This window comes from Sus scrofa, chromosome 5 (assembly GCF_000003025.6).
Source record: "Sus scrofa isolate TJ Tabasco breed Duroc chromosome 5, Sscrofa11.1, whole genome shotgun sequence".
NCBI lineage: Eukaryota > Metazoa > Chordata > Mammalia > Artiodactyla > Suidae > Sus > Sus scrofa.
The window spans coordinates 20175118-20191592 of NC_010447.5; the positions used below are offsets into that span (position 1 = coordinate 20175118).

A 16475-nucleotide genomic window follows, 5' to 3' on the forward strand; every position below is an offset into this window, starting at 1 on the left:
GAAAGAATGTGTATTCTGCTGTTTTTTTTTTTAAATGAAACTTCTGTATATCTATTAATTGCATCTTACCTAAGGTATTACTTAAGAACCATGCTTTTCTTAATTGACTTTCCATCTGGAAGATCTTTTGAAGTAAGTAGGATGTTAAAAGTCTCCTATTCTTATTGTGCTACTGTCAGTTTCTCCTTTTATGTTTGTTATATTAGATTTATCAATTTAGGTGATCTATGTTGAGTATATATATATATTTACATTGTTATATCTTCTTGTTTGAGCAATCCCATTATCACTATGTAATATCCTTGTTTATTTTGTTACTGTACATTTTAAGTCTATTTTGCATATTCCACCTTACCTTTGTCTTGTTCCATTGGTATGAAATACTTTTTTTCCATCTCTTCATTGTCAGTCTGTGTGTGTCTTTAGATTTTAAATGAGTCTCTTGTAAGCAGCATATATATGGGTCTTTATTTAAATCCATTCTGCCACTTTATGTCTTTAAAAATAATTTTTATTAACACATAGTTGAATTACAATGTTGTGCTAGTGTCAGATGTACAGCAAAGTTATTCAGTTATCTACATATATTATATATATTAATTTTTTACATTCTTGCTCACTATAGGTTATTACAAGACATTTAGTTCCCTGTGCTATATAGTAGCTCTTGTTAGTTATCTATTTATATATGGGATTATATATATTTGAATTCCAAACTCATAATTATCCTTCCTCCTTCCCCTTTTGTTAACAATAAGGTTGTTTTCTAGGTTTGTGAGTCTATTTCTGTTTTGTAAATAAGTACATTTGTATCATTTTCTAAGATTCCACATAGCGATGATACCGTATGATATTTTCTTGGTCTTTCTTTACTTAGTGTGATAATCTCTAGTTGCATCCATGTTGCTGTAAATGGCATTACTTCATTATTTTTATGGTTGAGTAGCATTCCATTGTATATCAGTACCACATCTTCTCAACCCATTCACCCGCTGATGAGCATTTAAGTTGCTTACATATCGTGGTTATTGTGAATTGTGTTGCTATGAACATAGGGGGTACATGCGCCTTTTCAAATTAGCCTTTATCCACTATATGCCCAGCAGCTGGATTGCAGAATCATACGTAACTCCATTTTTAGTTTTTTAAGGAACTCAATACTGTCCTCCATAGCGGTTTCACAATTTATAGTCCCACCAACAGTGTAGGAGGGTTCATTTTTCTCCACATCCTCTCCAGCATTTATTATTTGTAGACTTTTTTGATGATGACCATTCTGACTGGTGTGGGGTGAACCTCATTGTAGTTTTGATTTTCATTTCTCTAATAATTAATGCTTTTTTTTCTTTGCTTTTCAGGGCCCACCGGTGGCATCTGGAAGTTCCCAGGCTAGGGGTCAATTCAGAGCTTCAGCTGCCAGCCCATGCCAGTCGCAGCAATGCTGGGATCTGAGCCATGTCTGTGACTCACACCACAGCTCATGGAAAAGCTGGATCCTTACCCACTGAGTGAGGCCAGTGATCTAGACTGCATCCTCATAGACACTAGTTGGGTTTGTTACTACAGAGCTATGATGGGAACCCTCTAATAATTAATGATGTTGAACATCTTCTGTAATTTTCTTTTGGCATTATGATACAAAAATACATTACTGTTGAGAGAGAAATTAGTCCTTGAGGGGGAATACCTTGCGAAGAGAAGGCCCACCACTCTAGCTTCCTCCCCTTGAGAGAATTTCTCTCAGACCCATCCCAGGTATATTTGTTGGTTTAATCCATGAAAAATACAGTAAGAAAAAAATAAGCTACAACTTTTGCTAGTATTTGTTCACCTTAGTAATTTGAGTCATGATCTTAATAGTGAGAAATGCAATTGACATTATAGAAAAACTTCCTGTTAAATGAAGGTTTGCTTCTTTTTTCATACAGTTGTTTCCTCATGAATGAATAATATAGTACATATAGTAGAGGCCATATATATATATATATATAGATAGATATAGATATAGATATAGCAATGTAGTATATATAGTGTATATATACATTTACATATAGTATATATATATAGCATATATTTGGTACATATGTATCCACACATGTGTATCATATATATAGTGCATATATATATATATATATATATATATATTATATAGTAAGATGGGAAGTAGTAGCCATCCTTGAGAATATAATTTATATTTAGTTATTTATCCTCAACACTCATCTCTTAAGATAACTTTCTTATGTGATTCTTTTCAGTTTCCCACTGAAACCATTATTTTATGTAAAATAACTTTAAGGAAAATATGCACTTGGTAGTTGGCTGCTCTGTCAAGAGTTTATTTGCCCATTCCTCTGTCTTGTAAAATCTATCAGTCATCATTTCTAAAAACCGCTAATTTTTTAAAAAGTCAATATTGTAACCGGACCAATTGATTTTAGTATACTTTCATAGCCTCAATGAGCCTTAAAATAATTTGTAATTACTGAACCATAGCAATAATACCACCAAAATTGTAAGAAACCTTATGGAAATTTTATAACTTAGGTCATACATAATTTTTCTTAGTGTAATTATATAATATATATTTATTATGCAAAATTATAAATTTTTATTTTAAAACTATAAAGACACTTATGTAGTATATCATTTTTCAATTAATTTTTTTAGTTTCTTTTAATTTTATGATATATTATTGATAATAAGCCATTATGCTGCCCAAACTCATCATTCTAAGTAAGTCTTCTTCAATCTGTTTTGGACTAAATTTCCACATTTATAAATTAGACTAAAAGATACTTTTTTCTAGCTCTTACTGTATTTTGCTAAGGACACTTTATGGTCACTATAGCAAAAACCTAAATAAACATGATGCAAGATTTCTGTTTATTTATTTATTTTGGCTTTTTAGGGCCGCACTTGTGGCATATGGAAGTTCCCAGGCTAGGGGTCAAATTGGAGCTGCAGCTGTTGGCCATAGTCATGGCTAGAGCAACACAGTATCCAAGCCGCCTCTGCGTCCTACACCACAGCTCAGGGCAATGCCGTACACTTAACCCACTAAGTGAGACCAGGGATCGAACCTGCATTCTTTATGGATACTAGGCGGGTTTGTTACCACTGACTCACAACCAGAACTCTGCAAAGTTGTTTAAATAAGTATTTCTTATTTTTTTTCTTTTGGAGCCACTTTTCAATTGTTCTATGTGACTTCTACCTTTCATATGCACCAATCTTTGTATTTCTAATTTGATGTACCTGCTTCTGGAAGGACAGAAAATCTCTCTTAAAGATCGTAGAATTCTATGCTTGTATTCCGATCTGCAAAATCCAAAGTAAGCAAAAGAGTTAAGAAAGGAAGGAAGGTAGGAAAGAATGAAGTAAGGAAGGAAGCAATAAAGTCTGATTTCATTGCGTTTAGGAAGTTTAAGCAAGAATCACTTCTGTTTTCAGCAGACAAATACTGTGCCACTAAGAGTATATGTCACCATGGGGCAAAAATAATAGAAGAAACAAGGATATGATGTTAGTGTGTAAAAGGATGATGCTTTTGTCCGGATCTGAAGGATTCTACTAAGATAACAAAGACAGATACAATATTTATTATTATTTTTCCATAATAGATAAATTAAAAAGTCATTAAAAAAATAAAATGAGATCATGAATTGAACAAATTTCACCCCAGGTAAAATCTTAAGTGGATTATAATGTCTGAGAAATAGTACTAAGGGAGGCAACTTTCAAGACCAATAAGCTGATAATAAATCCAGAAAGGAAAGGTTCTTATTTCCAGGTATTTTCTTAGAATCTACATTTCTCAAAGCACACTTGGACTGCAAATGTGCACTATTTGCAAATTAAGCCAATCTGAAAAAGGCTAACCAATCAGATTGAACTCTTCACCAAGTAGACTTTTAAAAATAGTAACCTCAAAAAGTAACTCTTTAAAACAGTATAAAATATTTGGAACAATGTCATGTGAAATGAATTTTCTGGTTCCTACTTATTTTCATTACAACAAGTATTCTGATCATTCATTTGTTCATGTTTACCATATTTCCAGTTCCACACGTCTCAGCTATGAGAGTGAATTTAATAGGAACTACTCAGAGGTTGACTGAGTTTATTCTGTTAGGTTTCAGAACTCCTCCAAAGTTACAGATCCTCCTGTTTCTGGTGTTCTTGCTGATCTACATGGTCACTGTGGTGGGAAATACCAGCATGATAATTGTCATAAAGATGGACTCCAGACTTCAGACGCCTATGTATTTCTTCCTCAGAAACTTGTCCTATTTAGACCTCTGCTACGCCACGGTCATTGCCCCCAAAACTTAGCCAACTTCTTGTCAAGTGAATAGAAAATTTCTTACAATGGCTGTGCAGTACAATTTTCTTCTTTGCCCTGTTTGTCACAGTGAGAGCTTCCTTCTAGCTGTTATGGCATTTGATCGATTCTCAGCTATTTGCTCCCCGCTCCTGTATCCTATGCACATGTCTCAGAAAGTCTGTGTTCAGTTGGTAACTGGATGCTATATCTGTGGCTGTATCAACTCCATAATACAAACAGGTTTCACCTTCAGTTTGCGTTTTTGTGTAGAAAACAGACTGGACCACTTTTTCTGTGACGTCCCAGCCCTCCTCAAGATCTCTTGTGTCGAAACCTTTGTGAATGAGGTTGTACTGTTTCTTCTCTCCGCTCTCATCATCATCACCACCACAACAGTCATTCTGCTTTCCTATGTGTACATCCTCTGCACTGTCTTAAGGCTTCCTTCAACCCATGGCAGGAGTAAGACCTTCTCCACCTGTGGCTCCCATATAGCGGTGGTGAGTCTGTTCTATGGGACTGTGTTCTTCATGTATGGCCAGCCTGGGGCCATCTCCTCGCCAGAGAAAACAAGGTTGTGGCTGTGCTCTACACACTTCTAATACCCATGCTCAATCCTCTAATATACAGCCTCAGAAACAGAGATGTGAAAGAGGCTGTGAAAGAATATTACACAGGAAATGATTCCCTCACTGATATTTGTAAAACTATTATCATTGGACAAGGTTTGTTTTTGATGGGTCTTAGTCATCTTTGTTTTTGTAAAATGGTGATATCAAAGATATTTATTTATACGGCAACAAATATTTTTCTAAGTTTTAAAAATTATATTTCTTATATGTTAGAGATCATTATTTTATTTGCTTGGAATATGTGAAAATATTGTATGTTTTCAAATTAGGATGTGATCATATGATAATAGTTTCATTTGATTTTACTTAAGTAGTAAATATTATGGGTTCTTTTATTAATTAAAATGACATTATATATATATATATATATATATATATATATATATATATGAAGTGTTCCTTCCTTTTTTATTATACAAGCAAGTAATCCGATATATGTTTGGACAAGATGACAGCACCATTGTGTAAGTGGCACAATGGAATAATAATAGTTGGCTACATAGAACACTTTTGATAAAGGTCTATCCTTTTCCAAAGATCCAGGTGTGTACTCTGAATATTATCATTCTTTACTACTCATATAAAAAGGGGGCCTGTAATATAGTATCAGGCTCAATTCTTCACATGGAAAACATCTGTCAATAGCATTTTAATTTTTATTTCCCCTTTTCTTAATATCGAATTATATATTTTATCATAATAAAAGCTGTTACATAAAAATCGGGTACTATATGACAGATATAATTTTAAATCACAATTTTCAAATGAGGAAATTGAGACTAAATTACTTGGTGTAGCCAAAACTCTACACCAGTATGGCTTCAGCATTGTAATTACCCAAATATACCTTCCAAACCACATGGAATACTCTAAAAATGTATCCTCACAACCTAAAAATCATTTCTGAATGGATGTATAGATATGGAGCCAGACTAGGCAATTATAACGAACTTGACCATTCCCCTTTTATTATGTTCGTAGACATTATTCTGTGTTTTCAACATCTTAATCAATTTTTGGTGTAGAGCAGTAAGACATGTGCATATGATTCTATTTATTGGACTTGCCTCTCTTTTAAATTCTTAATATTAGCACTGCAAATCAATTACTTTTTAACAATAATTTTTATATATAATTTTAAATATTGGCTAATAAAAGTTGCTTTATTTTTTTATTTTACTTTTTAAAATTTTTTTGTCTTTTTGCTATTTCTTCCGGCCGCTCCCGCATGTGGACGTTCCCATGCTAGTGGTCGAATCTGAGCTGTAGCCACCAGCCTACACCAGAGCGCAGCAACGCAGGATCTGAGCCGCGTCTGCGACCTACACCACAGCTCACGGCAACGCCGGATCGTTAACCCACTGAGCAAGGGCAGGGATCGAACCTGCAACCTCATGGTTCCTAGTCGGATTCGTTAACCACCGCGCTACAACGGGAACTCCAAAAAGTTGTTTTAAATATATGATGTAGACTGAGGTATAACATTCCTATCATCAGGGATGGAGAGCAAAGTCTGAAAGAATTCTGTACAACACAAACCTTTTAAAAATAATTTTTAACGTCCTTTAGTCTCACATTTTTAGTTACTTTCTCATAACTGACTTAGTATTACTTAGTATAAAACACTAGGTTTTGCCACTTGTTTGTGTTTTTATGCCTTTCTAAGTGCTTCTGCGTCCACTGGAATATTAAAAACTTGTATGCTTTCTCATATTAATGTCTCATTTCAATCTGAATATCAGTCGCATCCAAAATTCTAGAATGTAGAGGAAAAATTTCACCTCCTCACATTATCAAGTGCTTTATGCCTCTATCGAGGTGATATAATTATTTTAATCCCTTTTCTATGAGTGTGGTGAAATACACTGATTTTCTAAAGCAAAGCCACTTTGTATTCCTGGGCTTAATCACTTATATCCCAACATATTATGTACATTATATACTACTGAATCAGTTCCAATGCTTTAAAATCCTACTTTAATATGGTAGAGGCATTTACAAAATATTTTTCCCTAAAAGTAACTGCCTAATTGTTGTGAAGTCAAAGATACGATCCAGGCAAAGATGTGCTCAACTGCTCGGATTCCGGACAGTTCTTGTTCCAGAACAAACTCTGGCTGTAGCTGCAGTTTGCTGCCATCTGGTGGCTGCTGTCCACTCTCACCAAATCTAAGGCAAAGATTCTAGGTACTGTGATAGAGTGGAACTCCAGAAAACGGTTAATAAATCCAAGTATTCTCTGAGCAAAGGAGCTTGGGTGAAGATAGGTAGAAATGTAAAAAGCCTCCAAACACTTCCTGTCTCCCGAAGATAAGCTGTCTCTGGCATTGTCAGCCCTTTTCCCCTCCCCTCCTTTTGTCCTTTTCCTCAACAAAAATAGATCCTATAAGATCTCATTCTCTATTTCAATAAAGGAATGAATAGAAATGGAAAACATTGCCGATTATGGTATATCTGAATTTTCTTATGCTGAGGTACATTTTCAACAGGGTCTATCGGAATTTTATTTAAAATTGTCGTGTATATGTTGCGTCATTAAGGAGAAGCATTGTTTGGTTTCCTCATCCTAATCACTGCACATTTTGGACTCGAGCTTGTCCTAACATCGTTAAAGATGGGGATTTTTTTTCTCCTTTTGTGTTCTGAAGAGAAGCTCTTAAAACAGTGAAATTTCTCCCTCTTCAAGGTTTTGCAAGAACTGACAGGAGTTGTCATCTGAGAAGGAGTTTTTATTATAGAAAGAATTGGGATTTATGAATCAATTGTTTAGTAGTTACCAAAAGGTGTGCTGGTCAAAATATTTAACAGCTTCTTCAGTAATTTTTATCTAAAATGCTTCTATATCAGTAAATAAATCAGTGATACAAAACAGCCTCTTCTACCAACATGGGTCATTCTAAGGGTTTCCAAATTATTGATTATTTTTACAAACTTCTGTGAGAAACATTTGGTTTGACGTGCTGTAACTGAATGTTGCCTGGGGCATAGTTTACGTGAGAGGATAAGAATCAAGCAAACTTGACAACAGTTGTTGAAATTAAAATTGAAAGTTATTAGATGATTGGTGTTTGAAAAAGTACAATTTACGTTCAACACAATTGTTCATAAGGCTTAAATCTTCTGCAGGCTTCTGCTTAACTATATCAATTACATTTAATTTTTAATAACTTATCTTGTTCCTGATCTTAGATGAAGTTTTTCAGTATTTCATCAAGAATGATATTCTGTATAGGTTTTTTTAAATAGATACTCTTTATCATTTTATCAAGCAGAGGAAAACTTCTGCGAATTGTTATCCAGGAATGAATGTTGGGGTTTTGTCAAATGCTTTTACTCCATCCTCTTGAGATGATTAAATATAATATATATGTAGTACATATATGACATATTTTCTTATATTTAATATATTTGTTAATACAGTAAATTACATTTACTTTTTTTTTTTTTGTCTTTTTTCTATTTCTTGGGCCGTTCCCGCGGCATATGAGGTTCCCAGGCTAGGGGTCGAATCTGAGCTGTAGCCACCGGCCTACTCCACAGCCACAGCAACACAGGATCCGAGCCGCGTCTTGCAACCTACACCAGCAGCTCACGGCAACGCCGGATCGTTAACCCCACTGAGCAAGCGCAGGGACCGAACCCACAACCTCATGGTCCTAGTCGGATTCGTTAACCACTGCACCACGAAGGGAACTCCCATTTACTTATTTTTGAATGTTAAATCAGCTATGCATTCCTGAGATAATTCTAATTTATCATAATATTTTGATTCTTTGTTGGACTGAGTATACTAAAATTTCTTTTAGAAATTTGCGTCTATGTTCACTACAGATATTGCCCTATAGTTTACTTTCCTTGTTTTGTCACTGTCTGGCTTAATTCAAACTTTACTTTGGTTTCACAGAATAAATTAGGAAGCGTTCTGGAAGTATTCCTTTATTTTAAAACCTTGGGAAAATGTGTGTCAAGTTTTTAGCTAAGTTTTTTTACTTAAATGTTTGGCAAAAGTCACAAGGGAACTGAACTAGAGGTTTTCTTGTGGGTAGCTCATAACTACAATTTCAATTTTTAAAGTTGCACTTGAAATAAACTGGAGCAATCGTTTGGAGTTTCCACATTTCTTTTCTGTCTTTCAGGAATCAGTGTTCGTCATTGCCTACTCTCCAATATCTTGAAAAGAATATAAATGTATGTGTGTGGGGGGGGTTGATATATAGTAAATCTTATAATTTTCAGAGTATAGCTCTTTTTCCTCCTTAGGTAGGTGTATCCCAAGGGTTTTTTTTTTTTGATACTTTATTTCTCTTTCTGATTGTTGTTAATATATAGAATTAAAGCTATTTCTGAGTATTAATTTTGCAACCTGCAACTTCACTGAATTCATTGATGACCACTAGGAATTCTCTGGTAGTGTCTTGGATTTTCTATGAATAGTATCATGACACTGTAAATAGTGACAGTTTTACTTTTCTTTTGCATTTGGATACTTATTTCTTTTTCTGCTCTGATTACATAGCTAGGGCTTCCAAAACTATGTTGAATAAAAGTGGTGAGAATGGGCATATCCTTGCCTTTCCTGATCTTATGGAAAATGCTTTCAGCCTTTCACATTTGAATATGATGTTAGCTGTGGTTTGTCATATCAGGCTTTCCTCCATGCCGAACCTTCTGGAGAGTATTTATAATAAATGGGTTTCTGCCTTTTCTTTGAAGAACAGACTTACTTTATTAAACTCAAATTATTTCAGGGATGGCATTTTGAGTCTTGGGATCATTTCTCTTATGAGAAAAATGGGATCATTTTTCATCCCATCCTCAAATTTCTATGATCCCATGTTATAAATGATTTGGGTGTTATCATTCATAATCTAAGAACAATTAGGAATCACCACAGCAGGAGTCAATCATGTGCCTTTACTTATTTTGGAAAATCTAAAGTCTGATCATCTCCATCTTTGAGTACCATGGTCTCAGGTCTTTTTTTCTCAATAGGTATTGTTCATTCTCTTTTCTTGACAGTAAAGCTACATGGATTATCTCTAGTAGACTCCATTCTGCCACTCTTACACTTTCAGGAGGACAGCCTCTTCCATGCCTTAGTTATTATTTCCAGCAATCCAAGTGAGATTCTTTCAAATTTTGTTTTGCTGCAAAGAACTACAGTTTTCCATTTTTGTGGGCAAGCCTTTTTCTTTTTTTCTTTATTTTATTTTATTTTATTTTATTTTCCCACTGTACAGCGAGGGGATCAAGTTATCCTTACATGTATACATTACAATTACATTTTTTCCCCACCCTTTGTTCTGTTGCAACATGAGTATCTAGACAAAGTTCTCAATGCTATTCAGCAGGATGCAAATCAAAACTACCATGAGATACCACCTCACACAGTCAGAATGGCCATCATTAATAAGTCCACAAATAACAAGTGTTAGAGGGGGTGTGGAGACAAGGGAACCCTCCTGCACTGTTGGTGGGAATGTAAACTGGTACAGCCACTATGGAGAACAGTTTGAAGATACCTTAGAAATCTATACATAGAACTTCCATATGACCCCGCAATCCACTCTTGGCATCTATCCGGACAAAGCTCTACTAAAGAGGCACGTGCACCCGCATGTTCATTGCAGCACTATTCACAATGCCAGGACATGGAAACAACCCAAATGTCCATCGACAGATGATTGGATTCGGAAGAGGTGGTATATATACACAATGGAATATACTCAGCATAAAAAAGAATGACATAATGCCATTTGCAGCAACATGGATGGAACTAGAGATCTCATCCTGAGTGAAATGAGCCAGAAAGACAAAGACAAATACCATATGATATCATTATAACTGGAATCTAATATCTAGCACAAATGAACATCTCCTCAGAAAAGAAAATCATGGACTTGGAGAAAAGACTTGTGGCTGCCTGATGGGAGGGGGAGGGAGTGGGAGGGATCGGGAGCTTGGGCTTCCTTTTTTCTTGTTATGAGTATTCTTAGAGCTTATATTACTGTTGCTATTTCAATTGTATCATTCTTCATAGTATATGTGAGATATAATCATGTTATATATATATATGCATATATATAGTTCTAGGTTTTATATATATTAATTTAGTTAATGTAACAGTAACTCTATGTGAAGGTAGCATATCTCCAGTTTACAGATGAGGGAATACATATGATTGAGAAAAGAAATGAAATAGTGGAGATTATGAAAGTAATGTGAAAGTAAGAAATTTAAATATGTTTAGCACCATGTATAGGTGAGAGATACATTCAGTTCAAGTTGAATATATATATGTATATACAACACACACAATACATACACACACATATATATGTGTGTGTATATACATACACACACATATATATGTGTGTGTATATACATACACATAATGTCAACAGATTTATGTAAAAAGTCAAATAAAAACAGTTTGAGACAATGAAGATATAGATACTCAGGTAACTGTGAATAGAGTAATAACATTTAATGTAGTTTAGAGTTGTTTTAAGGTATTTCATAAGTATGTAATATTTTACATATTTGTACATATATGTAAACACTGAATAAAATTTATAAAAGAAATAATAAAATAATTATAATACTAGTAATTCAACTAGCATTATGCTATTAGTGGACTAAGAAATGCATATTAAAAAATTCCTTGCCAGTTTGAAGAGTAAAAAGAAAAAGTCACATATGTTCTTTGTGTTCCTTGTTCAATTATTATCAATTAGTAGGTATGTCATTTTTATTCCTAAATATTTTGGGTTAGGAATTTTTTTTAGAGTTCGATATGAATCATAAAACCTATCTGTCATGTAAATGCACAAAATGGACCTGCACTCTTCGTGTATACCCAACCATCTCCTCCTAAGAGAAAAACATGGTTACGGCTGTGTCCTGTGTTCTTTTCATCCCTTATATCCTCTGATTTATAGTCTAAAGAATAGGGAGGTAGAAATGCTGTGAAAGGATATTGTTGAGAAAATACATTTTCATTGATCTCTAGCTATCTACAAAACTGAATACGAGGGATTTCCTACTGTGGTCAGCGAGTTAAGGACCCAGCGTAGTCTCCATGAGGACATCGGTTCAATTGCTGGCTTCACTCAGTGGGGTCAGGATCTGGTGTTGCCCAAAAGCTATGACATAGGTCACAGATGCGGTTTGGATCCAGTGTTGCCATGGCTGTGGCACAGGCATGAAGCTGTAGCTCCAATTTACCCGTAGCCCAGGAACTTCCATACGCTACAGGTGCTACCATGAAAGAAAAAAGAAAAAAATAAGACTAAACTTAATGGAATAGTTTCAAATAAAGGTTGAATAACCTTCTAAAGTTTCATCTATGCAATAGCAAATGTCAAAGATTCATTCTTTATAAAAAGAAAATTAATATTACCATACACACCATATACATATGTATATATAAACATCTTCATCCACTCATCTATTGATGACCACTTAGGTTCCTGATATACTTTGGCTATTGTGCATAATGCTCCAGTGATCACAGTGTGTATATATCTCTTTGCATTACTGTCTTCTCCTAGTTTGGTGAGATTTTTGGGTATGTTTAGATTCTTTTCCCATTGTTTTGTGTATTAGATTTTGCTTGGTGATTACCATAAGGGTCATATAAACTACTAAAGTTGCTATTTTAAGATGATAGCAACTTATGTTGAATGTTGTCTCAATAAATTTTTACTTACCCCATTATGTTACCTTTTTTGGTTGTTTTTACATCTTTTATTTTGTATATAGCGCAACCCAATTATTCCAGTTTTCTTCATTTTACTAATCTTGTGTTTTAATCTTAGTAGCAGCTTGATAATGGTTAAACCACTATTTTACTATATATTTGTCTTTACCTGTGAGATTTTTTTTTTTTTTTTTTTACTTTTAAATGTTCCCTGTTAATAGATGTATTTCCCTCTTCAGGTCAATGAAGGCCCTTAACACTTCATATGTGGCCAGTTTAGTGGTGATGAACTCATTTAATTTGCTTGTCTGGAAACTTAATCTCTCCTTCAATTCTGTATGATAATCTGCCAAGTAGACTACTTCTGCTTGAATTATTTTCCTTCATCCCTCTGAATATATCATGCCACTCAGTCCCTTCTGTCCTGCCAAGTTTAAGCTGATAATTTCATGGGCCACTCTTGCATGTAACAAAACGGGTGCTTTTCTCTTGCTACTTTTAGGATTCTCTCCTTATCATTAGTTTTTGACTTTTTTGGTTTGTTTGTTTCATTCACAGCATAAGGAAAGTTCCTGGGCCAGGGGTCAAATCTGATCTGCAGCTGCAACCTATGAAACGGATGTGGCAACAATGGATCTTTACCCAATGACTACAATGTCCCTCCACCACCCCAGACACAGGCTGCTGCCGAGGGTTCTGCAAAACACTGCCCTTTGCCCCCTCCTCCCTTGGACACGCGCAGCCCACCATTGCCACTGCTGAGGGCTCATGGCATGTTTCTGCCACCGCTTCTGAGGATCCTGTGACCAGGCACAATCCTTCACCCCACCTACCCTGGGAATGCACAAGCCTTGACATTGCTACTGCCAGGGGCCCTGTGACTGGGTGCTGTATCCTCCTCCCTAGGAGTCACTGTCACCACAGAGGGCCCTGCAACCAGCCGCAGCCCTTGTCACCACTTCCCCATGGATCGCTGCCACTGCCAAGGGACTGGTGACCAGGTGGAACCCAAATGTGCCACCATTGCCCCCAACTCCGTGGAAGCATCAGGTACCTGCATATACCAGTTTATTACATCATATTGTGTTACCTCTACCAAGTACATACATATCTACCTAACATGTTTTTGACTCAAGATAAACACTACCCCAAACAAAGGCTTTAAGAGTCAAGAGCAAACTGAATACATTCTTCCTAGAAACAAATTACATGGCAATCTTTACCTTTACCCAAAATGAAGACGAAGGACAGAAAAGTCCACTCCAATTCAATAGCAGACAAATATACTCCAAGGTATTCCTGCTATAAGCACATGGGTTTCAATAATTTTTTTTGTCTTTTTGCCATTTCTTGGGCTGCTCCCATGCATATGAAGTTCCCAGGCTAGGGGTCAAGTTGGAGCTGTAGCCACCGGCCTATGTCAAAGGCACAGTAACTCAGGATCCGAGCCGCATCTGCAACCTACACCACAGCTCATGACAATGCCGGATCCTTAACCCACTGAACAAGGCCAGGGATTGAACCTGCAACCCTCATGGTTCCTAGTCAGATTCGTTAACCACTGAACCATGATGGGAACTCCTCAAATAAACTCTCTTAAGAATAAATATTTCTATGATCAAAGGGTATATTATTTGAATCAGCACTTCCCCAAATTGTTATCGTGCCATGTCTTTCAGTTATATCACTGCTAAAATAAAGTGAAATAAAAACATTTTTCCGCTCAGGATCTTTCCCAGAGCCTCTTTGACATCTCTGTTCTCAGAGAGTAAATCAAAGGGTTCACATGGGAGTGACCAGGTATAACACAAGGAGGCCACTTTACTCAGCTCAGGAAAAGAGTCAGGACTGAGATACATAAAAACCCAGCACCATACAATATACTCACAACTCCTAGGTGAGAGCTGCAAGTGGAGAAGACTTTCTTACGCCCTTCAGCGGAGCGGATTTTCAGAACCGTGGACACAATATACACATAGGACACAACAATGACAATTATGTAGGGAAAATGATAATGATGCACAAGAAAAAGAAACCATCCTATGAACTAGAGATCAGAACAAGAAATCCTCTGAAGGGGACGGTCATCACAGTAAAAGTGGTCAATGGCCCGAGACGCACAAAAGGATAAAGTAAATGTCATGCTGGTCTGAAGAATGGAGCTGATGCAGCCACAAAAGTAGGAACCTGCCACCAACTGAGTGCAGAGACGTGTTGACATGTGGACAGAGTAGAGCAGTGGGTTGCAGATGGCAATGAAGCGGTCATAAGCCATGACTGCCAGGAGAAAGCCCTCAGTCACAATGAAGAGGGTAAAGAGAAAGAGCTGGGTCACACAGCCTGCAAGGAGATGGTCTTGCTCTCAGACCAGAAGTTGACTATAGCCTTGGGTGCAATAACAGACGAATAGAAGAGATCAACGAAGGAGAGGTGCCTAGGAAGAAATACATGGTGTCTTCAGCTGGGGTCAGTCATAATTCGGCCATCATGCCAACATTCCCAGAAGGATCATGGTGTAGACCAGCAGAAAGAGCAGGAAGAGGAGAGTGTGGAGCTCTGGGCGGACCCTGAAGCCTACAAGAATGAAGTCAGTCACTCCTGAGTGGTTGCTTGTTTCCCTGTCCCCCATGCCCATGGCAGAAACCTGCTGAGAGGCACAAGGCAAAATCAATGAAACTGTGGCTGTGAGTCTAGTGCCATAAATACTCTCTAAACTGTAGAAATAAATTATTTACAGCTTAATGAGATACTGCATAAAAACAATTTAAAGTCAAGAAGATGCAGGAATTTGCATTAGCATTCCCTAGGCTCCTGAAACTATATTCTATTAAGCAGCAAAAGAAGTTATTTGGTTATTTTATTTAAATCATACCTTTAAGGAGTGCAGTAAGAAAGTAGCCTGTTTTCCTGTGCAATTTTACTCACTTTCTAAATTTCTATTCCGAAATATATTTATAATTATCTTTTCTACATGTATTGCATATTATTTAAAATAGGAGTATTGCATATCATCTCAGTGATAGTGTTCATAGCCATTATGATAGCTATGTTAGTGTCTCAATCATTACATGGCAGTAACAAATAATTTAACATACTTTACCTTATTACCTCAATATAGTTTCCAATATCGTTTTGCCATCTTTGATTTAGACTAAAAACCTATGATATGGATATGTGGAAAACAGTAACATCAAAGAAATCACTAAGTGTTGATGAAATTCTCTCATCTACTCCCAAATATTGTTCCTTTCCTCAGATCAAAACCATTTACACAATAAATTCATTTACTGCCTCATTATAAATATTGCATTTCCATTAAAAGCTATTTAATTTAAAGATAGTATAATCATTTTGAAGCAGAGAGAGAAAGTGGTGACATTCCAATCCTTACACAGTAGTGAATGCCTTTCTACCAAGGCTGCATCAATTCAAAGGATTTCACTCTTTTAGACAATGCAAGTTAACTTCAGTAATATACATAAAGGAAAGTTCCTTTCCTGAATTCTACTACACTTTATATGTCTTCAAATATGCTAATGGGGTAACCATGGACATTAAGGACCATAGCAACCTTGTGCCATCCAGAGTCCAAGATCATGTGCCAGATTATCAACAGTGGTCTGTACGATGCCTTAATTATTCTCACTCCTCTGCAATATCCTTCGGATATTTCAGCATTGTGGTTTTGCTCATCCTCTGTGTGGATTCCATTGGGAGATGAGTAATCATAACGTCAACCATGGTGGCATAAGTGTAGACTCCAGGGCTGTTGTCCATGAGGACTGCACTCACCTCAGGTACAAACAGTTTTCATCAT

At 36.1% G+C, this 16475-nt stretch overlaps 2 pseudogenes; one reads left to right on the forward strand and one right to left on the reverse strand.

Moving 5' to 3' along the window:
* On the forward strand, positions 4078-13655 carry LOC100737424 (annotated as a pseudogene).
* On the reverse strand, positions 14338-15320 carry LOC100737562 (annotated as a pseudogene).